Source organism: Panthera uncia (assembly GCF_023721935.1).
Source record: "Panthera uncia isolate 11264 chromosome C1 unlocalized genomic scaffold, Puncia_PCG_1.0 HiC_scaffold_4, whole genome shotgun sequence".
NCBI classification, from domain to species: domain Eukaryota; kingdom Metazoa; phylum Chordata; class Mammalia; order Carnivora; family Felidae; genus Panthera; species Panthera uncia.
In genome coordinates, this window is record NW_026057585.1 from 102,813,180 (window position 1) to 102,837,552 (window position 24,373).

Sequence of the window (24,373 nt, forward strand, 5' to 3'; positions counted from 1 at the left end):
GGGAGCTGGGATCGAAGGGATTTGAGCAGACAGTTCAGGCTGGTCTGGAGACTGGCCTCTGTCCTGAGTTTAGGATGCGGGCTGGGCGTGGGGGGCTGCCGAGCCCCACCCTCCTGCTCCGGGGCCTTTGGGAACACCGTGTCCCACACTCGAGGCCTTCCGGTGGGGCGTGGGGTGTCACGCTTCAGTTACCCCCGTTCTCCCCTCGCTCTCGCCCTCGGGAGAGACAGGAACTTCTCCATCGAGGAGGGCTATTTACTCTCCCCTGGGGCTGCCTGAGTGGTGTCTTCAGCCTACAGAATTTTGGAAGAATTTGGAGAAAAAAAGAGCCCGACGCCCAGAAACCCAGACTAAACAAAGTCTGCAGTGGGCGAGCCACGGCGTGCGGGCCTCGGGAGCCGGACGGCACAGAGGGAGCGGAGGCAGGCTTCTGGGTCACAGGCGGGGCCGGCGCCGGGCCCCGGGGAGGTGACGGTGAAGGGACCCTTTGTTCCTGTGGCACACGTGCAGGCTACCTTCAACGAGTGGGGGCCGCCCACCTGCATCAAAGGCCACTTCGTCCCATCCCCCACGCGCTGACGCTCCCGGGGGTCCGAGCCGGTGGCACGAGGGCCAGCGAGGGACCCGGACACGAGTGTCACCTGAATGGGCTCATCACGGGACGAGCTCGTCTAGGGCCTCTTCCACGGGGGGTCTCCCCCGCCAACACGACCCCCTCCCGACCTACACTCAGACGAGCCCACCCTCCTGTAAAGAGGGAAACCGAGGCCAGAGGGGTGGCAGTCCACAACCCAGCCCTCCTGCGCACCGTCTGACGTCACGGCCCTGCCTGCGGCCGCCTGGTCTCCCCCGCCTGGGTGTCTGCCTCCGCATCAGCGGCTCCCATAGTCGCAAAGACAGGGAGACACGGGACTTAAGGGGTCGGCCAGGGCTGGGGTCCCTCTGGAGGCAGCTTTTCAAAAGCCAGTCCAGGCCCCGCAGGCAGGAGAGCACCTCGAGTACACGGGGGTTTCCCGGGGTGGGTGACGCCCCAATGGTGGCTGAAGGGTTCCACACGCTGCCTCCTGGCACATTCCTGACCACGAGGTGGGCTGGCTCTGTGTGTGGGTGCACACCGGCCCCCCCCACGATGGGGACCCCGGCTAGTTTTGAGTGATCCCGCTCAAGGTGCTGGCTCTGATTTCCTCGTGGACACTCCTGGCGGGACCGCAGGGTCTTTGTTAATTCGGAACTCAATACGGCCCAACAAGGTGTGGCCAGGGAGGGGCCAGCCAGCCTCTTCCCTCCAGGTTCCTTGAGATCCAGCTGGCTGGGGGTGCTGGTCCTTCTGGGGACTCTGTTCCTGGGGGACAAGTTGCTGCTGAAGAGGAGGGGGGCACACGGGGTCCCCCAGATGGGAGGGACCGGGCCCCCCCATGTCTGGGCAGACGGGCCGGGTGCTGACGCCACGGGCTTAACTGACTGGGGACGCCCCTGTCCGCTGTGATCCTGCAGCCAGGCTGGGAGGGGAGAGCGAGTTGTGGGGCGGAGGCCCCTGGAAATGCTCCCCCAGACCGCAGCTGGAAGGAGGCTGAGCACAGACAGGGAGGGGGAGAGGGGTCCGACCTGCCACCTGCTTCCTCCACACAGAAAAAGCCCGCTCGGGGGGCTTCACGGAGAAGGCCCAGGGGGTGCGCTGCCCTGTCCACCCCGGGGACGCCCTCACTCTGAGCTGGGCTCTGCCAGGACAGGGAAGCTCTTTGCACTGACGACACCTCACCTGCTCACCTAGATCTCGCCGTTGCTGTCCCTCAGGTGGGCGCGAGGGGGGACGCCCGGGTCCCGAAGGAGACAGGGAAACACGTGGCTCAGCCGAAGTCCCTGTGCCCGAGTCCTCTCACAAGTGCGCGCACAGGGGCACACGCGCACACGCGGGGCTCCCAAGCACCTGCTGGGAGCTGTGCTGGACCTGCGGCCGTGCCCTGCAGATACCCCAGGCCCTGCAGGGCCGGAGGGAGCCTCCCGTTTCCAGGGGTGAGGTGAACCGGGGGTGCCGAGAAGCCCACCCGGGACGGAGGCAACGGCAGTGCCCACTCCCCACCTCCCGGCAGCCGCCGAGCACGCGGCACAAACAGCCACACGGGATCCCTCCATAAATCCCGTTCAACAGGCTCTTAACAATGAAATACCCTACTATTAGCCGAGACAACCTCTTACTCAAAACAAATACTGGTCTCGAGTTTAGCTGACGCGCAATCCCCTATGATCATCGGTTCCTGGCCCGGGTGCTTCAATCTCTGTATTTATGAAACAATAACGGAATTCTATTTCACGGCACGGCGCTGGGGCCCAGCGCCTCCGATGAGCTTGCAAAAGCGTTCGTGCTTTGCCCCCGGCGATCGGCTCCTTCCCATTACCGCCTTGTCCTGCTTCACAGATGGATGGATCACCGCCCAGACAGCAATAGCACCTTCACCCACGTGTTATTATCAGAACCAGTGTCCGTGGCGATTTGCAAAGGTTTCATTCCGGCACGGCGGCGGACGGGCTGGGTGGGGATGGAGACGCAAATGTGGGTCCCGGTCGCCGTCCTTCCGTCCCCACAATCCCGCCGGGGAGACGCTGCACGTCTCAGGTGGAGAAGGGAGCCGTCCGGGCCCCCTGGCGTTCTGGCGGGCTTTGCCGAGGCCCCTCCCGGACAAGACCCTTCCCTTTTCCTCTGGCGGCTGGTGGGGAGGGTGAGGTGCTTACTCAAAAGCCTGGAAGCCCCGGCCACATGTCGGACACCAGGGTGGGATGCGGGGTCAGTAGGATCTGGCCCCCATCCTCGTGGGCCAAACAGGTCTGCGGTAACACTCAACATGGGTGCGTTCCTTGTCCTGGTAATTAGCTGTGGACAGACAGTCAAACGAGGCCAGGCCAGAGTCCAAGTTCATGAGACAGATGCCCCCCCCCCCCACCCCGTTTGGGACGATTCCAGCGAGATGAGCCGTTAAGCCTGGACGCCTCCCCCGCAGGGCTCGCCACACCTCTCAGCCGCCCGAGACCCTCTGGAGCCGTTTTGAAGGGATGGTTTTTCCGTCGCTCCGCTGTGGGGTGGGACCCACCAGCCAAGGTGTCGCTAGAGGTGTTCCGCCCCGGGCCCCCCTCTCTGCCTCTGCACCAACCCCCCGATTCCCATCTCCCGGGCTCACCCCCGCCCGAAGGGAGCCTGGCAGTGCTCCCCCGCCGCCTGCCTCCTCTTTCTTTGTGGGGGCGGGAACACTGTCCCTCCTTTCCTTCCCCTTCTCGACACCCCCAACTGCTTATCTGCCACCAGACAGTGCGGTCAAGGGCGAAGGTTACGTATGAGCCGCTTGCCAAGAGAGCCCTTGTCAACACGTGGGGAGGCCGGTCGAGGTGCTGCAGGGCCGGCACGGCTCACTCAAGTGCTGTTTATCTTTTCGCGCCCTCTGTCTCTCCGTGGGTGGAGCCCCCGCGGGCCGGGCTGGAGGATCAAAGCCTCCCGGACGGAGCCGGTGGCCGCTCTGATTCACAGGAGCTAAAAATGCACAGGTTTGGGAAGGCCGTGCACCCTCCCGGCTGCGTTATCACCTCCTCGCTCCCTCTCATCTGGCTTTGCGCCGTAATAACGCGAGTGTTGAGTAACAGGCTTGCGGCTCGGCCACGGGAGATTCCTTCTGGTGATGCCGTCGGACAAAACAACTCGACCTGTTTTCCTCTCAATAAATCCAGCGTGTGCGGAAGGTCGTCAGCATGACCTTGAAAGGCAGGCACCCTGCCAAGGCCTCTTTGGCCCGAAGACTCGGGCCCCTGAAACAGCCTTTCTGAAACGATCACGCGCGGTCACGCTGGGTTTCCTCTGCCGTGCGCAGCTCCGGCCGGACTCAGGGGCGTCTGGAGACGCCGGGCCCTGCGGGAGCCCCTGTGGAGACGTATCCACGGTGGGTGCGGGAGACGGGCGCAGGGCGAGTTCTCGCATCTTACCGGGGGACGTCCCAGGCAGTGGGAGGCCTCCGTTTGCTCCCCGTGGAGAAGATCCTACAGGAACAGTAGCTGGAAGCAGATCTGTCCTGTGCGGGCCAGTGGTCTTCCTCCCGTCAGGATCACCCACGGGGCTCAGTAAGAGACCGGAACAGAGCCCTGACCACGGCCCCCGAGCTCCGCCCGGAAGGTCTGGGCTGGACCCTGAGCACCTGCATTTCTAACGGGTCCCCGGACGATGCTGAGGCTGGCGACCTCCAGCTACCACACGCACGACACTTCCGTGGTGTTTTTGCATTTGGAACTTATTTAAAACTTATTTAAAAACTTATTTAAAACCGGCAATGGTTCCATCAGCAGGCAGCGCGTGGCTGGGGAGGCCCTGTCCCACAGTGGCCGCTGGGTGGTCCACGTGACCCGCAGCACCTTGGAGGCTCCAGTGCCCAGGAGGCCCGCGGACCCCGGGGCCGGCCCTCCGGCCTTCCGGCTGCTGGAATAGTAAAAAAAACAGATGATGTTTCTTGAGAGTCCAGGGGTCAGGTGCCTCCTGTGTCAGCTCCTGTCCCCGGAGTCCTATCTGGGGAAGTCACACCGCTGTCTGGACCGCTAGGGCCCCGGGACACGGCTGCTCCCGCACCTCCCCGGTGCTGAGGACGAGACGGCCTCTCCCAGGCCCTGCGGTCAGGAGGCCAGGCTGCCTCTCACGCCGTAGGACAGTTAATAAGGCCCCGATGAATGATGGGGTTGGATTTCTGCACCACTAATTTCCGTAACTATCGCTCTTTGAAAGATAGCTCGGTCCCCGGTGCTCCCGGCCCTTCCCAGACAGAGCTGTATTATGTGGCCAAGTTCAGGGCACATATCCCGTTTCAGAGATCGAATAGGGCCCGCCTCGGAAAATTTTGCAATATTTTGCGATGCGTGGCCCCCGTCTTGAGTTTCTTCCTCTGCCGTGAGGCCTCCCGGAGCCCGTTCAGGCTCCGGCCCAGTGCTCATCCGCAGGGGGGACGCCACTCAGAAGAAGGGGTCGGGGCCACACGCCTGCTTTAGCCATGGCTGCCCCAGCACGGTCCTGAGCGTGTCCCTCTGTCCCCATCATGGGAGGAGCTGGCCGGACTCGGTGCGGTTTGGGCTCAGAAGTGGCATAGAGCAGGAGGGAGAGACCACGTGAGCACCTTGGGAAAAGTGGGGGTTCTGGCCGTCTGTGTCCCACCCGGCTCGGGGGGACTTGAGCTCCAACCGCTCTGTTCCTCGGTCTCCACATCTGTGCAGTGGGGGTGCCGACACCCTCTCCGTGGCCGGGTCCTGGGAAGATGGCAGGAGCTCACACTTTAGGAGCTCAGAGCCAAGCCGGGCTGGTGGGCACCGTCTTTCATTTGCTTCCGTTTTCTGCCCCCAAAGGCTGGGACCCTGGCCTCTCAGGGAGGCCCTGCACAGGAGATCTGGGGATGAGGCTCGGCTCCTGGGTCAGTATCGTCAGGAGGCCGACTGTGGGCTGGGCTGCGGATGCCTCGACAGGCCTCCTTTGCCCCAGCCCCAGCCCCAGCCCCAGCGCAGCCCCAACGCGGCCCCAGCCCCGGCCCCAGCCCCGGCCCCAGCGCAGCATGGGCCCCAGCAAGGGGCAGGAAGGTGAGTTCAGGGAGCACCCAACAGAAGGCACGGGGGCCAGAGGTCCAGATCACCTATAGGTGGAAATGTGCTACAGGGAAACACCTGTGAACCTGTACCTGAGCACGTGTATGGCATCTGCATGGCCAGGAGCACAGGTGTCACCGCTTTAACTGCCACTTGGTAGGTGTCCCATCTTACGGGTGCCTAAAGCGAGGCCAGGAGCTGAGTGGCTGCGCTGGGTCTCCTGGGTGGTGGGGCGGGGGAGGGGGGTTGGGGGGGGGCGGTCTGTCTGTCTGCAGAGTCCTTATCATCACCGCTGGGCCCCCAGACTGTGGTGGCAACAGGACTCCCAGGGGGGTTGTTAGCCTGCAGACCCCCCGGCTAACACTCCACCCCACGCATTCCCCTGGGTCCTGTGTCAAGGGGCTGGGACCGTACTCCCTGGAGCCCTGCCCCCCCCAACTTGTGACCCCTAGTTCCTGTGGCCACACGGGCAGCCTCCCCTCCCCCCCTCCTCCCCTTTCGGGGTTCTTCCGCCGACGGCCTGTAGTGACTGCCCAGAGCACCAGGAAGAAGGCAGGGCCCCGGACGCAGCACCAGCCCCTCCTCTGCAGGGACTGGGGTCATCGGCCAGGGACTGATGGCGTCCAGGCAGCAGGCCAGCTGAGCATGCGGCCCCGAGGCCCTGCACGGAGGTGGCTCCAGGGATGGAATGCCAGCTCCCCCCCCCATCGGGCCCGCCCCCCCTTTGGAAATTCTGAAGCCTCACAAATCGGGACGCACCGGGCATCGGCCACGTGCGGGAAGAGAATAGCTACACTTCCTCCCACGGCGTCGGCTGAACCCGCACGCCAACCGGTGCCCCAGGACACGCGCTGGGGAGGGAGGCAGGAAGGGCAGACCGTGCCTCTCTGACCCCGGCTCCTGGCTCCTGGCTCTAGGCCTGGGGGTCTCATCTGCACTGTGAAGGCAGCGGGTTAAACTCCCTGTAGCAGGATGGCCGGGCTGAGGGGGAGCGGGGCACAGTCCCCCCACCACCCCGGCTGAGCTCCGTGCCGGGAGCCTGCACCTTGACTTTCCCAGGAAAGATCCCGGGGCCCCCCAGTGGCTGGGCTTTCCGTGCCCAGGGCGTGTAGAAGAGCCTGGAGGTGCCTTCCTCCAGAAGCTGGCGAGGGGAAAGCACAGACAGAAGAGCGGAAGGGGGCGTCCCGGCCGTGCCGTGACCCTGACCCACAGCCTCACACCACAGAGGACGTCCAGGACCCGCCCGGCCCCCAGGTGTTCTGCTCCCCCGTCCAAACACTGAGCTGGGCACGGGGGTCACAGGTCAGCACTCAACGCCAAGGCCCTGGGAAGTTCGTCACTTCCTCCTTGAGGCCGGGACCGTCTGCGTCCTTGGGGACGCAGGCCGTCGTGGCCGCCAGAGCGGACGCCCCAGGTCTCCTGGCTGAGGCGGCTTTGCCTCTGCACCGTGTGGCTCGCGTGGCCCTGAACAGACCTGCCTGGAGTTCCAGCTCTTTCCACCCGACAGCACGTGAGCCAGGCCGGCCCCGGGCCCCTCTGTGCCTCTGTTTCCCTCTTTGGAGCAAGGCCCTGAGAGAGCCAAGCGTGAAGTACTCAGAAGGCTGTCAGCACGGAAGCCATCGCTGCCGTTGCTGGCGTGGGCGGTGTAAGCGTGCTCGCGGGACCCCCCCAGGCCCCCGTGCGGGGTGCGACGCTCAGAACCCTCAGCTGGGATCCCCTCCCAGCCACGGGGGAGCCGGTCGGCCCACTCGGGAGCCCGGAGGGCGGGCGAGGAAGCCCCCCAAGAGGAAGGAGGGGGTGCAGCAGGGGCCGACGGAACCCGGCAGTCCCCACCCCCCCCACCCCTGCATGTTCAGGAAGGCCGGGAGTTTCCCACCCTTTTCCTCCTCTGCTGGGGACCTGGCGGGGCGTGCGGCTGGGGCGGGCTCGCCGGTTCGCGGGGCCAAGTGCACCGCCACCCCCACCCCCGGGGTCCACACACGCTGCTCCGTTAACAACGGGTATTCCTGTCGCCCGCGCCCGCTTGATTCCACGACGGGGACGGCTTGGCGGGGTGAACCCTACAGGGACCCCGGCGAACGCTCGAGTGCCCGTCGCCGCGGGGGAGCCGGGGCTGGAGGGAGGAGGGCGGAGAATGCTGACTCCATCGCTCCAAAACTCCCGTAATTGACTTTTTAAAAAATGACATTAGCATTTAAATGGTCCCATCGTTATGAGGGTGAAGGTTCACTGGAATATGATCAATTTATTGAGCTTTTCAAATGTTCTCTTGGTATTTGTGCTTGGCCGCTGCCGGGGGCCTTCAGCACCAGGCTGTGATTGGGCCCCGCGACCGCGCAGAGAGCGCCGTCTGCCCGTCCCGACCCGCGTCCTGTGCACGCCGCGGGCAGGCCTGTCCTTGGCCAGCAGCCAGCCCTCACCTGACCAGGTGCCCGCAGCCCCGGGGAGCGCCGCGGAGGGCTGTGACCACCCCACGCTGACGTCGGGGCGTGGGTGGAGGGTGGGGCCGGGGCACGCAGGGCAGTCCCATCCCGGTGGCCGCGGACCTGCCCGCTCCCAGGGCCAGCGCCAGCCGTCTGAGCTTTGTGAGCAGGGGCGAGACACCAGCTGTGGCAGGGTCGTGCTGTGGCCTGGGAACGTTTTACAGAATTACAGGGATCAGGTGGAAATGTAAAATGACCTAAGAGAGAGCCTGCGGAACAATGGGGCGCAGGCAGGAGGGCGAGCTCCTTTCCCAGCGACACCTGGAGAGGTAATAAGAACGTCCAGGTGGCCAAGTGGAGGGGAGAGGGCCTTGCCCTCCGTGGGGCTGGGGCCGAGTGGCGGGGCCCCCAAGCCAGACGGGGCCTGATCCCACAGGCACCCGGGGCCCCCAAGGGTACCCAGTGGGCTCTGAAAACCTCTCCAAGGGCCGTGGGGAGATGTTCCCACTGGAGCTGGGGCCACGGAGCACCAGCTTGCCCCCCCCCGTCTGGGCTGTCCGAGGCAGCCTCAAACACCTCGGGCTCCTGTGCCCGGGGACCCTGCCCCCATTGCCACCCAAAGCCCACGATCTATTCCTGGGCACGTCACTCTGGAGCTCAGAGCTGGGGGAGGGGCCAGAGGGCGTGGTGGACTGCCACCTGGGTCACTGAGCCGAGAAGCTTCCGTCTGTCGCTGTGGACCGGACCACCCGTGCCAGGCTCGGGCTCTGGTCCCTGCTCCGCCCCTGGCCTGACCGGGACGCTGCACTTGCGTGGCTCTGTCGCCCGCTCGGGTGGGCTCTCTGGAGTTTTCTAGATGAAGAGCTGTTTTGAGAAGCCAAGCACAGAGCCCCCAACCGCCCAGGGTTTCATCCCTCTTTCCCCGGCATGGATGAAGCGCCCGATTTCCCTTCGTAAGGCTGCAAATTCCGTCACAGAGCATCTGTCTGTACCAAGGCCACATCTCCATTCCGTCGGGGCCAGGGGCTCTCTGCGGACCCAAGCTGTGCACGGGACAAGGTGCTTGGCACCAGGGGGGACAGGGACCCCCTCACCCACCAACACCTGGACAAAGGATACCGCGGACGGTCCCAGCAGACCCTCCAGGGCACACTGGGGGGCGATCTCTCAGGTTAGGTGGCACCCCCCCCCATACCCCCCCGGTGGCTGTTGGGCCTTCCATAAACTCACTCCCAAATGTGGGACTCATAAAAGCTTTGCCGACGACACGGAGCCCACGTGCCTTGGAAAGGTTTCCAGAGCTGTTAGAGACGGTCGTCAGCCCAGGGCCTCGCTCAGGTGGGGCCCAGAGGGTAGCAGGATCTCCGACTTTGACAGGACGCCCGGGCCTCTCAGGTGACACGAATGTGGAACTCGTCTAATGGTGTCTGGGCATCCTCAGAGGCTGGAAGGCCTCCGAGCTTCTCTCTGCAGAACCCAGTCCAGAATTCCAGGGAAGGCTCATTGTTACGGGAAGTGTAGGCTTATTGTCCGATACTTCCTCTGCCTCAGCCCCCACCGGCCTGTCCCTCCTGCTCTGTCCCGATGGGGAAGGACTTCTGTGGCCCCTGACCCCTCGGGGATGGCCTGGGGGGGGGGCAGTGCTGCCCACACAGCGTGTCTGCCTGGCGAGACCCACGTGTAGGGCTGGCCTCCACTTGTCTGGTCAGGAAAGCCAGAGGGACGCACTAGGGCGCAACTGTCCCCGCAGTGAGTCACTAGAAGGAGAAACAAATTGCCACAGAGGGAGATAAAAAAAAAAAATCATCCATTTGTTCCCAGGTGGAAAACTGACATCTTAGACACGGAGACACAAACCCAAAAGCGGAAGCCGCTCTCCATAAAGCACTTAAATATGCTTATTAACTCTGACGTTTGGATGCACGCAGGCAGTTTTGAACCCGGGGAGGAAAAGTGTTCTCCCCAAGCTGGAACGTGCGAAGGAACACCGTAAAGGTGGTTTTCCTTTGCAGCCCTGCCTGCCATCCGTCCCGTCCCCGCCGGCGACGTCCCACCAGCGGAAGAGCCCCGAGGACCCCAGCCCTGCTCCCGATGCTACACGCAGACAGCCTGGGGGAAAGCTGGCCCTGGGGAGGCGTGCCCCCTCTCCCTTGTTTCCGGAGCTTTCTGACATGCTCCTGCTCTGGACAGAATGCCAGGCCGCCGGGAAACATCATCTTGGCCGAACCTTCAACTGCCTTCCATGAACGCTGACTTAACAGGAGAATGTCCGTTTTCCTCCCTCCCCAGCCCCCTCCCCAGGTAGGCACCGCCGCTTAAACGCTCGAAAAACAACTCGCGCTTCAAGAACCACACGGTTTATATTAAGTCAGACTCTATTTTAAAGGTTCCCAAAAGGCAGATAATGTCTGGGGAAACCGGGGCGTGTGATGTCGGTCTGCGAAGGCTTTCGAGCTGCTAGGGTGTTCGGGAGGAAAGACGTCCCCCAAGCAGGCGACAGAGGGCGCCTTCACCCCAGCCTCCGGGCAGCCCGGTGGCAGCCCCTGCCCAGGCCCGGACCGCAGGAGGCGAACTGACCAGCCACTGGGGTCCGTCCCTCCAGGCAGCCGGCCACCTGCCACGCAGAGCCCCCGCCCGCCACCGCCGGGCCCCCCAAACTCTGTATCTTGAGATGCTCCTGTCTGCCAAGGGGGAGCCAGGGTCCCACCCCAGAGCCTTGCACGCCTCCCTCTGCCCCACCTGATCTCCTGCAAATAACTTGGCTCTGTGAGATCGAATGATGGCCTTCCACGGTCAGGGCTTTGCTGGAAGGTTCTGGAAGAAATAGGTGGGTGACACGCTCAGGCTTCTCCCTCGGAACAGGGTGGCTGTCCGGCCTCACGGCACACTGCCCTTGACCCTCTGCTCCCGCCCACCCTGTCTGCAGGTGTCTGCCCGGGACCCGGGACTGCAGGGCCCCGTGCTCGAGGCACCGAGCTAACAGGGGGCAGGGCCCCCCCCACTGGGCCAGACTTCTCCAAATACAGTGTCGGGAGGAACCCCTCCGGGAGGGCTCTCCCCTCTGACCTGGGCCCTGACCTGGGCCCGCAGAGCTCCGCTTGCTCGCTGCTAGGGAGCGCTCCAGAGCCCCTGGCTGTGCCCACCGAAAGGGGACAAATGCAGAAGAGAGAAGAGAAAGGGAAGTCACTGTTTCTGGAACCGCCCCGCTCTGCCGGCCTCCCTCACCGGGGCCTCCGGGGGAGAGGCTCGCTCCGTCCCCGAGCGCCCCGGCCCTGCGGCCTCCAGCCCTGACCACGCATGGGGGGAGGGACACACCCAGGTTCGACACGGACGCACACACAACAGTGAACACACCAGCAAGCGAGGCTAATGACCAGCAGTCTCGCCTGTTCAGACGTACACAGGCCTCCTGGATTTTTCTGCAAGTGCTTTCCGGACACGAGACTGGGGCCCGGGGGACCTCGGTGGCCGTGGCCGTTACCAAGCTTCTTGGCTACTCAGTCATAAGACCCTCCGGCCTCAACTCTCAACACAAGGCGGCCGTCCTCACCGCGGGTTGACTCTAGAGTAGCCTGCGGGGGGGGGGGGGGGGGGCGGCTGCCGAGACCCTCAGCCATAGGGGTTGCAGGCAGGGGCAGGTGGAGGGAGGAGCTTCTCGAACCAGAGCTGGCCTCTGCTCCCAAAGTATCCCGAGGCCCAGACTGCAGGGGCAAGGTCTCTGGGTCAAGGACGTGCGGCTGCTGAGGGAGGAGCCGGGAGCCTCCGTCTGGCTCACAGGCAGCTCCCGAGCTGAGCCAGCCAGCCTGCGTTTCCAGGGTAAGTGCCAGAGCCTGGCACTTACCGACCTCTCCATGGAGATGTCTGCGTGCCAAAGCCAGCCCCAAGCACATTCCTCTTCTAGAACATTCTGAGAACTCACGAATCGGGCCTGTTTATAGGTAGGCGGGTGGGGCCAAGTTGGAGGCCAGTTTCAGATGCTTTTCATTTGCAAGTCTAAAGGGGCTTCCTGGGGAAAGGAGGGGGCTGGTGGCTGCACCCCGGGGGCTGGACGGAGACCTGGGCGGAAGCCAGGGTCCACGCAACGCCCGTAAGGACCCTCCGCTTAAGCAGAGCTCTTCGGCTGCTGTGAGGGGCTCTGGTCCCCCAGAAGGCATAAGAGACGCATAAACCCCGTGGGAAGCCCAGACCTGCGTCCTGAGGGGCCTTCGGGAAACGTTCCACTACAGAACCTGTTCCAGGGCCACCTTCCCGACGGGTCCGTCCTGTCTTCCTCCTGGCTCCAAGAGTTCATTCAGAAAATGCCCACCAAACACCTACTGTGTGCCAAGCCATACTCCGGGGGAAAGAATCAGTGCGACAGATAGGTTCTGCCATCATGGAGCCCACGTCAGAATCTCCAGGCTCTTGGGGGTCCCCACGCTTGCCCACCTGCCCCAGGGTTCACGGCCAATGGCCACAGCCTGAGATACCAGCGGCTACGACGGCCGGTGCTTCCTCTGTGGGGCGGTGCCCACAGGCGTGTCCTCGGGTGGGGAGCTGGCAGCACAGAACGGCGAGGTTCACAGTGACAGGACATCTGGGCACCCTGCAGCGTTGTCCCCAAGGCCCCGATTCGTGGATTCTCTGATCCTCCGGGGCCCCCGTCCCCACCTCCCAACCCCTGCTCAGCAGTTCCCTCCAGCTTCACGGCAGCCGCGGGGCTGACAACATCGTCCCCACTTGCAGATGAGTTAGGGATGTGGCCGGACAAAGCTGCCCAGGGCAAAGGACCGCCCAGAGCCCTGCTCTCTGAGGCCTGGAGCCCCGGGAGCCCGGCTTGGGAGGAAAGCACGAGTGGGGCTGTGGACCAAGCCTTCAGGTCTCCTCGCTGCTTCCGAGCAGCCTCCCCGAACCCGCCTGGGTCCTGAGCAGATTCTCACTCCCTCCCCCACTGCCAGGGGGACCTGGCCCTGGTTTCTCGTGGCCCCGGGATGGCTGGCCGGCCCTGCCTACCCCCTGCCCAGGAATGGGTCTTGCCCAGGGTTCCCTTTTATTAGTATTTTTTTTTTTTAAGCTAAATACCTCTTTCCAGACCTCAGAAGCTTCAGTTGGTGCCACTGTGCTTGTAGCCACGGCCCTTGGTGGAGGCCAGGGTGACAGGTGGGGCTCTCCCAGCGGGAGACACATGGGGACGATAGGAGCCCCAGGCCCTGAGGCGGATGCTCCCTGATGTGGGGCTGGACACAGTGGTGAGGGCGGGGCGACAGAAAACCACGCCCTGGGCGCAAGAGACAGGCCAGACCCGTGCCCAGGTGAGGCAGGGAGCCTCAGTGTGGAAAGTGACAGTGACGGGGCCACTGGTCTGGCCAGCTGTCTGGAGAGGCTACACCATTCCCCGCCGAGCACCATGCAGTGACTACAATGGAGAGCCAGCCATGCCCTTGGGGCGCCACGCCGCTCGGGAGGGTGAGTGCGAGAAGCCGAGGTCGCACTGCGTCTGGGGTGTGACCGCGCGTGGCACCACGCAGAACCGGTAAGCGCGTGAGTGTGCCACCCTCGAGCACAGCTGTGCACAGGCGGGCACTCGCCCGAACGCAGACGTATGTGCACCTGGCTAGGTCTGTGCCCACTTGAGAGTCTGTGTCTCCCTCCTGGAGCCCATGCGTTCACCCTGTTGTCCCAGCGGGGGAATCATGGTGACCGGGATTTTCTCATTTAAGGGATCCTGGTTTCTTCCCCATAATTGTTCCACAAAGGGACTTGGGATTCCCGGAGGTTTTGTCCCAACCCGGCTCAGGCTTTCCTGGTGCCGGGGAGGAGGCCATCTGCCAATTCTGCATTGGCTGGCCTTCTGGGTGACATTGCCTCGGGGCGGGCTGGGCACAGGCTGGCTTCCCTGTCACCTCCCCTGGTGGCCCTCCTGCCTGCCCGCAGCTCCAGGCTGTCCACGGGCCCCTGGGGGGCTCCCTCCCGAGGGGGCCTGGGCACCAGCCCCTTTGTCCCTGCCTCCCTCCCGCTGGGCCCTCCCGCAGCACCCACCCCCCACTCCCAGCCCCCAGTTGAGGTCGAGGAGCGGCCTCCCCCTCCCCCTGCTGTCTCTCTCCCTGGGCGGGAAGGGCTCTCAGAGTTTCTTACACTGTCCTGCCCTCCAGCTGGCCAGGGCAGGAGAGAGCCCTGAACCAGGGGTGAGGCCAGTGCAGCAGGAAGCCAGCCCTGCGGCCTGTCGTGTGCAGGGGTGTCTGGCCCGAGGCTGCTGTGCAGGGTGGCTCCTCCAAATGCCGTGCGCCCCACCGTCCGTCTTTAAGGATCTGACCTGAGCTCATTCACCCCCAGACCCAGCTGTGTTCTGGGCTTGACCTCGGAAAGCAACTCCTTGTTCCATCTGCCCTGCAAGTGCCCACAGAGGCCCCACCTCCTGCTAAGAAGCCAGGGGCCCCTCTGGGTGGACGGGGTGGCGGGGGGGGGGCGGGGAGGCGCAGGGCTCCGGTGATCATCTGCTCTTTGACAGGAGGGTTCCACGGTCCGCCTCACACTTCAGGGACCCAGGACCGCCCTGGTGGCCCTTGGTGGCGGCTTCCACACCCACTTTCTTTGCAAAGGCTGCACAGAGAGGTTGCGGGGCAGGCCAGCCCCTCGGGCCTGATGGTAGTGAGAGGATGATGATGACGGACAGACAGACAGACAGCATCTTAGAGGACAGAGGCACTGGTGGCTTCTCTCCGAGACCCACTGGAACTCCACACTCTGGGGCTGGAAGCACTGGGTGGGGGGGGGGGCTCGGAGGGGCGACTGGAGGGCTTGGGGGTACCTGGCCCTCACGAGGGGACACCGGGCGGCTGTGCTACGTCACCCCATTTGCCCCCCAGCGTCTCTGTCCTCAGGTCAGCAGAAGTTTTCTGAATTCAGACACCCCCCCTCCCCCCGCCGCCAAACGCACCACCAGACAATTTGCCAATGAAGTTGGGAAAACTCTCGGGGGGTCACTTTTCACCGGGCTGGGAGCCTTGCGTGGAGAGACCCCTGGTGACACCGGCAGCAAGCTCCACAGCCGGCCCGGCGGTCGCCTCTGGGTATCCTGGCTCGCTGTGCTGCCCGAGGGGACCCGGAGGCCTGAGGGCTGGTGTTTCTCTGCCAGCACAAGGACGTCCTGGAGGTGCCCGCATCCTCTGGCCAGTTGGTCCTCTGGCCGCCGGCCCCAGTGAGCAGGCCCGGGCTGTCCCTGGGAAAATACATCATGGGGGACAATCCACGGGAGGAACTGGGGTGTCCAGGGAGACCCCGCGAGGCCTCGGGGGGGGGGGTCCTCTCCGCCACAGGCAGGGAGGGTTGAGACCCAGGCGAGCACCAGGAGAACGGAGGGGGTGGGCCTGGAGGGGCTGGGCCGCGATGGCGGGGGAACACGTGGAGGTCGGTTGGCAAAGAGCCCAGACTCTCCACGTCCCCAGACTCCTCCTCTGGCCACTGTCCTTTCTGGAGCAGAGGACTCCCCCCCCCCGCCAGCATTGCTGCTCACGCAGCTCCCAGAAACAACGGATCAGTGATCTTAGGAGGGCACGTACACGCGTGTGTGCATGTGTGTGTGAAGGGGCGTGAAGCAAACTGGGACTCATTCCCCTTTCCAGGGCACTTGGGGATTCACTTGGGGCCGTGCCCCGTCTCACCTAGGCCCCGACGACCGACCGGGGCGCACACGCCTAGGCCACACCCCCGAGGGCATCCGCACATTCCCGTCAAAAGCCTGTTCTTTCCTCCCCAAGAAGGAAGGGTCGGGCCAGCAGGGGGCTCCCCTTCATCGTGCTCCTGGTCTGTGCACACGCGCCCGGGGTACCGCATCCAGAAGAGGCCTTAGAGGGTGCCCATGGGTCGGGGGGGGGGCGGACCCAGGAGGTCCGCGCTCCCGTGGGTCCACACCGCCGCCCCAACCAACGTGCCTGTTGGCCTCCAAGCTGTCCCCCGAGGCTTGTCGATGCCCCCCTGGGGAGAGGGTAGGCCATGGCCGCTTGGTGACATCCCCAGGTGACACGTGGCCCAGGGGCCGGAGCCTCACCCGACCTTCCGGTGGGTCCGACGGCATGCAGACACATCCGTTTGCCACACAGCCCCCCAGCTGGCCCTCCTGCAGCCCCGTCCCAGCCTGGTTCCTGTCTGTCTGCTGGTCATCGTGCACAGTGACCGCAGAGCAGGTGACGAATGGCTGGTGTCGAGTCCTGTCATGCCAACGGAGTCCTGGGGGAAATGTGAGAGGCTCTCAAAACGGCTTTATTACCAACCTGTGGCCACAGAGATGATCAATCAAACTGATTGGTGATGGCAAACACCAGGAGACGAGAGGCAGACGCCGGCCCCAGGGGCCGAGGGTCAGGGCCAGCGGGGCGGGGGCGCTCGGGAGAGGACGGCGGCACATTAAATGCTGAACTTGACTGCGGTCCAGGCCCCGTCAGCGCACTCGCTCTCCTTGCATTGCCGGCTGGCCTCGGGGGCCCTGGCGGGAGCCCCCGGGGACAGAAAATGCCAGATCAGCAGGGCAGAGGGCTGCGTGGGCAGGGGGCTGGTTCCCGTGCCAGGGAGAAATGAGAGCCTGGGGGCTTTCAGAAAACGGGGGCTTTCTGTGCCTCGGCCCCGTTGGCGGAGGGGAGTCGGCTGGCGGATGAGGTCCCGAGCCCCGAGCTGCCCGTGGGCCGGGGACTGGAGACGGTTCCCCGCGCGCTGTCCAGGGCAGGATGAATCAGACCTTTCTTGGGGAAGTGCCTCCCGCACAAGGACGTTTTAGTCAGACATAATTGCAAGGAAAAATAAACCTGCCTTAACAGAAAACAGCTTTCCAGTTGTTTTTTCCCGTCCTTGAAGGCCTTTCAACTCCAGGTTTTGGCAAGTCTTGGCCGGGGGTAATTGTCAACACGGTGCCGCGTCCAGAGACCAAAGCCAGCGGCACGGAAGTGGTACCCGCAGCTCGAGAGGGACCCGGACACTCTGGTGCGCACACACGCCCTCCGCGGGGGCCGTCCGACCGCAGGCAGCAGGGAACTTGAGTCTTGGCCGCGGTGCACATAGCTCAGCAGCACCTCGGAGGCTCTGAGCCCCGAGCCACAGAGAGGCAGTCCTCGCGGGAGCAGCCGGAACCACCGGGCCGCTGCAGGGACCCTCCGGTTTGGGGCAGCCCCCTCCCACCCTCTGGGCTCCACCCCCGATTCTCAGGTCGCCCGGCAGAGAAAGGTCCCCCGGGTCCTTGGTGGCCTCCTCTCCCCGGGGGCCTGATGCAGTTCTCGACGGCACTGGGCCCACCAGCTGGGCCCCGAACTGGGCCCTGAAAGAGGGCACCTGCCTGGAGCAGAGCTGGCCCCTCGGGGCCCATGCTGTCAAGGTCGTGCCGGCCGACAGCATGTTGGATGACCGCCAGTCTGTACCCGCCCCCCCTGGATAGGCCCAGCCAGACCCTCCTCCTCCCTCTGTCTTTGGGGGTCCCACCAAAGGGCTGTGGGGGCGAGCAGGGGACCCGGAACAGGCAGCTGTGGGCAGGGGCCGGGCTGGGGTCTGCCGGGCCTGGAGGACGGGACGCCCACCGCTTTGTCATCACCGACGTCCATGTCGTTCAAGGGAGGGAACCTGTTACAGGGCCTGTCAGGCCCACGGCTGACAGGCCGATGTTACTCACTTGGCTGGGTTCTGGAAGACTCGGGCTCATTTGCCAGGCAAAATTAATGAGAAAGGAAAGACGTAAACGAGATAGTAATTTATGACTTCCACTGAGGCACTCTCTCCCCGCTCCCCACGCATGGGGGCACATCTCATTTGAAATAACGCTCTGCCCTTGGAGGACGGGGCCGGGCCACGGAGCTGCCCTCACGGGCCCCCAGCCTGGACGCCGGTCCCGCCCGGCCATCGGTACACGGCGGGCCCCCGGGGTCTCCGGCACGCAGGGCGCCAGTTTCCAGCTCAGGCCACGGGGAGCAAATCCACGGCGTTTTGGTGACTCCCGTACCGTCGGCCCGACTCTGGCTTCCCTAGGCCCCGATGTGCCTTTCCTCTCCTCCTTGCCCTCGCCGCCACCAGCCCCCCAAAAACACAAAGAAGAATGTAAAGGGAAAGCTGGCAATTCGGCAGCAAAATAAACCTTTCCTAATGGCTACCAAACTTGCTGAGTGCCACAGCTATAGTGACTTTGTGCGGGGGGTCTGTAATAATCACGCAGCTCAGAGACAAGGCCTCTCTCCGGCAGGAGCCAACGTGACAGGGCCTGGAAGGCAGGTGTTACTGTAATTAGCTATTGTTTGACTATCAAAAGTCAGGGCTGATTAAAGCCACTAAGCACGAGCGCACTATTTTATTTCAAAGAATATTTTGAACTGCACGCTGGGCCCTTTCAGAGAGGACCTTCCTTCCGCAGCCGGCTAAGAGCCCATGCCAGCAGCAATCAGACGCGGAATCTGCATAAACCTTCAGGGTTTAATTCAAGCAGAGACCTTTCATTAGAAATATGTTACTTTATGAAATCTGGTCGCCAGCAAGGGGAGAAAAATGTGACTTCTTAAGAAAAGTGAATGGCATCTCTTTAGTGATTAACCCGAGATTAATGGAGGTCCCCACTGCTCGGTCTAGGTCCATTTTATTGCTAATTCATTTAGGTACCATTTCAGATACGCTTCATGAAAGTTACCTGCCAGGGCGTCAGGCTTTGGCAAACGAGGATAGCCATTACGGTCAAATCCCCGATACACTTTTTATTAGAGAAGCTTTGAAAAGTGTCTCGTGTTAGTCTCTCTTCCCCTTTCTTTTTTGGGGACTTTCTATTTAACGTACTCAATTAGTTAAAGATTTGGATCCCGATTCATTATGCAGACATCGATGTGGCTGTTTCACCTTCGGGGCTCGCTCCCGGCGCCCCACGCGGAGCCCGCGGTTGGGGACCTGCCCCCCACACCCACCCGCAGACGCGCCACCCTGGAAACACACGTGGGCACACCCCAAAACGCAAGGATCCCGGCGAATGGGCAGGGGGCGCCCCCACTCGCCACTTCTCCCCCAAAGGCCCCTCCCACGGCCGAGCACCCCTGGTTCTTCCAGGCACGGGGCCTCGGGGGTGGTGGGGCTCCTTCCACGTGGTTCAGAGAAACTAGGGTTTGGGTGGGTGGGAGGTTAGGGTTAGGTCCTGCCAAGCCGTCTCGCCCTGCCCCCATCCTGCCCCGGGACTTCCTTCTGTCTCTGGCAGGGGGCTTTGCCTCGTCTTTCCACTCTGAAGGCATCCCCCACCACCCCCATGCAGGCCCTGACTTTCCTCCCGGCAGGCCTCAGCCCCACCAGGACACCTGTTCAGGTTCAGGTGCTGCCCCCGCCCCCGCCCCCGCCCCACATTCTGGCTCAGGGGGCGTCCCTGCCGCACCCCCGGGGGCTGTGGAGTGGGAGTCGCAGCCCAAGGAGAGAGGGTGGCTCAGGGTCCAGGGGGGGCCTTTCTGCCCCTCATCTTTTCCCCAAATTGTATCAGAGCCTCGGTGTGTTTTGGGGGATTTGAACAATGCAGCAAAGAACACGGAACAATGGAAAACCTTCGCTGCCAATTGGGGACATTTTATTCTCTTCCCTGGGAGTTGTGCTTTTTCGTGGAAGGAACAGCTTTCCGGGTAAGGTGAGTCCTGCTTTGGCCAGACTCTGCCAGGCCCTGCTGCCTCAGGCAGCCAGAGCGGCCAGGGTCCGGCCGTGGGCTGCTGGGTGTGTCCCTCACCAACACCTGGCCTGACTGCTGACGTGGCACTTAGGCCCTGGCCATGCCCCAGACACGCAGAATGACCCGCGGCCTTCTACATGCTGTTCCATGCTGCTGGGCCTTTGCACATTCTGTTCCTTCTTTAGGAACACCTCTCCTTGGACAATAACTGACGGTTTCCACTCTGTTAGGTCCTGCCTAAACCTTCCCCAGCACGAAGCCTTCCACAGCCCCTGCCCCACACGCCCCTTCAGATGGCCTGGGTGCCTTCTCTTCACCCCCCAGTGCCCGTGAGCTCCGGCCACGTCAGTGGACTTCGTGTGAGCCCCTTAGACGGACAGGGCAGGGCACACTGGCCATGCAGGCCTCGTGACGGGTGTGGCTAATGAACGAGCGGACGGATGGACGGGTCCATCTCACACCATACGTGGGGTCCCTGGGCCCCACAGAACCACTGAGGGGGATACGGCATGGAGGAGGGACCCCGATCCTCTCGGCAGATACACAGACCTGCGCGTCCCGCTCACTCCTCGGCACAAGCCCACCAGGATGACACGACACGGCCCTAGGTCCACGGTCCCCACCGTTTGGCAGGTGAGAGTCCCCTCCCACGGCAGAGCATCCTGTGTTCTTGCAGGCACTGGGGCTTCGGGGGGGGCCAGTCCAGGCGGGGGGGCCTGGGTGTGACCGAGCTGCGATCCCAGGGCCCGGCTGCCCCTTCACCGGCATGCCTCCCACAGCCACTGCCCTTCCTGGCCCTCGGGGGGCACGGGGCGCGGAGCTTCGCCCTTGCTCTGGCCCGGAACGCCAGCCCCCAGCCCCACGTTAAGGCGGAAGCCGTGGGGTCCCAGCTTGGCGCCTCCCAAAGATCCAGGCATCACACCAGGAGCTTTTAAATCTCCCTCAATGAACGCGAAACCGGGGACATGTAGCCAACGTGTCTGTTATTGCAAACCCGCGCCGTCCCAGGGCCAAACGTGAGTATCGGGAGCTGAGCCCCGGGACGCGCCGTGTCCTGAGAGCCTGCCGGCTCCCTGCCGGCCAAGCCTGGTGTGGACGGAGCAGCTGGGCCCACGGGACACCGACAGCCCAGGCTGGAGGGTCGGCCTCCACGTGCTGTGGTGTTGGTTCCTCTGTGTCCCGGTGACTGGGAAGACGCGTCTGGCCCCCGCCTCTGCAGGTGGGGCCCGTAATGCGTGATCTCAGGCTTCCTGCTCCCACCTCCGGCCTGGCCCACAGATACAAGAAGACAACAGCATCCCCGGGCCCCCAAATCTAGGACCTGGTACGATCTTCCCTGAAAGAAACTGTCAGCCAGATCCCCCCGCTTCCCCCTGGTTTAAGCACTTCCTGGGCTCCAGTCATCTCTAGAAGCTTCTGGGAGCTTCTAGAACCTGCCATCCTCCTGCAACCCGTGGGGGCTTTGTGTCCCAACCAGGGTCACCCCCTGGTCAAACAGCTGTCCCCCTGGAAAAGAAAACCCACGAGCAAGGGTGCCTGTGGAGCTGGGAGGGCTTGTCTCATTGCGTGGGCGCTGAGTCCGTGGCAGGGGCCGTGCGTGATGGGATGGGGGCGCAGGGGGGAGGGGCAGGGGAGGTGTGGGCGGATCTAGGGAGGCAGAGGAGAGAGGGGGACACCGGTGCCCTGGGGCTCCTGAGGGCTGGTGGCCACGGTGCTTTCTCGTGCCCAAGGGGCAGGGATGGGCAGACCCGGGGCCGAGGTCAAGCCAGAGTTGTCCTTGGCCTTCCTGCCACCCAGATCCACCTCCAGTGGACCTTGGCCGGCAGCCTGGCTTCGCTCCAGAACCAGAGCTGAGAGACGTGGGCCCAGGCGGGTCTGCAGGACTGGTCAGCAGGCCCTGGGGCAGCTCTGAGGTGATCCCCGGAACCCGCTGGGCCTGGATTTGGTCGGCAGGGGCTTCAGAGTGAATTCTTTACCCCAAAGTCCCCTTGTCACCGTTCTCTGAGGCGAGAGAGGCCTGGGGGCTCTGCCAGGAACAGAAGCAGCCATCAGGGGCTTTCTGGCCGTGGGTGACCCCGGGGACCTGGCTGGGGTCTGCAACAGCTTCTGGAAGGCGGTCCCCTACCCTGGGGCTTGTCCAGCCCGCCCCTTCCTTCCTCCCGGGTACCCAACACCAGAGGCTGGCCTCATGAGTTCTGACTCGAGACTTCCAGGACCCGGTGGGCCTGAGGAACAGGACCGCCACCCCCGGCCCCGCCTCCCCGGGCCTGTCGTCAGCGCCCTCCACCCACTGCCCCACCTGCTCTGGGCCCTGAAGGTCAGCCTTGACCTCTGCACATCCTAGCAGCCTTTTCCTGGTACCTGATCCTAAACCACACCAGAAACCCGTACGGGGCACCTGCTGTCCCCTGCCTGGAGGAACGTGCCAGAGACGTGTTGCCGGGACCCCCGTTTCCAGCAATGTCTAGCAGAACCTGGGAGGGGCTGGTCGCCAGAAGGGGTTTGCTGCTGTGGGGGACCTGTGGCCGGTCATGGGGCCCAGAGAATGAGGGCCTCTGTACCTCTCAGGGCAGTTACCCGGCCCTAGGGACTCGTGTCCCTCTGGAGGAGTCTGAGTATTGGGTGGTTTTCAGGGATTCCCCCACCCAGCAGAGGAGGCCATCCCCCCACCCCCCACCCAGGGGGAGCCCCGGGTGAAGGCCGAGAGGACAGCAGAGCAGCCGGGAGGGGGAAGTCTGCACCAGTCTCCTTTCTCTTAGAGGCGCGGGGTTGGGCTTGCTGGGGGCCCCGACCGGGTCACCTGCACCTCCAGAATTCCAAGAACATTAGGATATCCTAGCGGCCTCGGTGGGCTTTGGGGTGGGGGTGGGGGCGGGGGCCCAGCTCGGCAGAGGGCACGGGGTCCCCCAGCCTGTTTTCACCTGTTCATTGTCACCAGCAAGGCGGCGCCCCTGGAGGCCATGGTTTCTGCTGTGGACAGTGGAGTTTTCTGCTCCCAGAGCCGCCTGGGCTTTCTGTGACCTGCCCTGGGAGCTGGGGCCAGAGGGCCTGCCCACCAGCACGCAGCGCTGTCCCCGGAGAGCCGCGTGCCCCGCCAGGGGCCCCCTCACCTCTGCAGCCGGCCCCGCACCGCCCGGCACCCTGTCCCCATAGCCCGTCTGACAGTCTCTTGTAAACGCACGTGTTAATTATCTTTCCACTGCTGTAATTTCTCCCCGTGGCCCATTAATTAACGGGTCACAGTCTGAAAGCATGTTTACCCAATAAGCTTTATTTTTTAATTATCCTAATTGCTCGGAGACCGACAAAGACTCTGCTCTTCTCCCGGGGGATTGGCGGGTCACAAACACTTGCTCGCACCCTACCCGATGCTCCCCGAGTGGCCGGGTCTGTGTCCACAGCGGGGTCACGTGGCCCTTCCTTGGGGTCGGGGCGCTCACGGGTGGCTGGCCGTGGGGCTGGTGGGCTGGCACCCAAGGCCTGCTCATTGTGTGTTCACACGCGTGTGCAAAGGTGAGCCGGAGTTGGTCACGGGCCGAGGGCCGAGGGCCCAGGCCATCAGGGGTACGGGCACCTGCTTGCCAGATCCGGAAGTCAGGGCAAGTCAGCTCACGTACGTGCGTAAACCGCAGGCAAACCCAGCCCCAGTGTGAGCCCCAGTCAAACCTAAAACCACAGTTTGGGCTCCTCGTAGGGAGGTTCACTTCTGACCCGGCTCAGAACAGGCGTCAAGGACCTTCCTGCTACAAGGACCCGGGGCCAGGCTGGGTCCCTGCCTCCGTGCCCTCTCACCCATGATGGGGGGGGGGGGTAGTGGCCTGCACTACCCCGGTTTACAGGTCAGCTGGGGGTCAGTGGGGGCCGACCCTGTGGCCAGTCTGTGAGCCCACCCTTGCTTTTGAGCAACTCTGAGTCCAAAGGGCACAGACACGTGCAGAGGTGACGGGGGGTAGGGGCCGGGGAAGGCAGTCTGACAGCTCCCTGGAAAGACACAGAGTCACCTTAGCGCCCAGCGAGTCCCCAGCTGGGTGTCTGCCCTGGAGAGTTGAAAACAGGGACACAAAGCGACACAGGAACACACACGTTCACGGCAGCACTCCCCCCAAGAGCAAGAGGAAAGAACACGAGTGTGCGTGGGATGGGGAGCAGGTGCAGGGGTCACGGCGGGTCCACACGGCGGGATCGGGAGGGAAGCCCGGGGACACGCCAGGGTGGATGTCACTGGGAGGCAACCGGAACGCAGACCCCAGAGGCCACACACGGATTCCCTCGGTGGGACCGTCCAGAGGAGGCAAGGCCACAGAGACGCGGACCCGCGGCCGCCTGGGGCTGGCGGGGAGGGGGGCCTGGGGTGCCAGCTGCCGGGTCGGGGTCTCCTTGAGGTCAGTGAAGGTGCCTGGGGCCAGGCCCAGCCGGGGGCCGCCCAACAGCACGAAGGCACCGAACGTCACCAAATCGCTCTCTTGAAAACGGTTAATCCGTATGTTTGCGAATCGCGCCTCAATGGGAAGGAGAAAGAAGGCACAGCCTCGGTCCCAGAAGGCACAGCCTCGGCTGCACGTGCCCGCCGGCCGCTCGGAGGCTCCTGGGGGCTAAGGGGCGCGCGTCTGCCGAGGTGAGCGGGAGGAGAGGCCCCCCCCGCGCATTGTTGTGCGGGGATTAGGGGGTGCCGGCGTCCCCGTCCCCGGCCACTCCCTGCAGGCTCTCCTGGCGT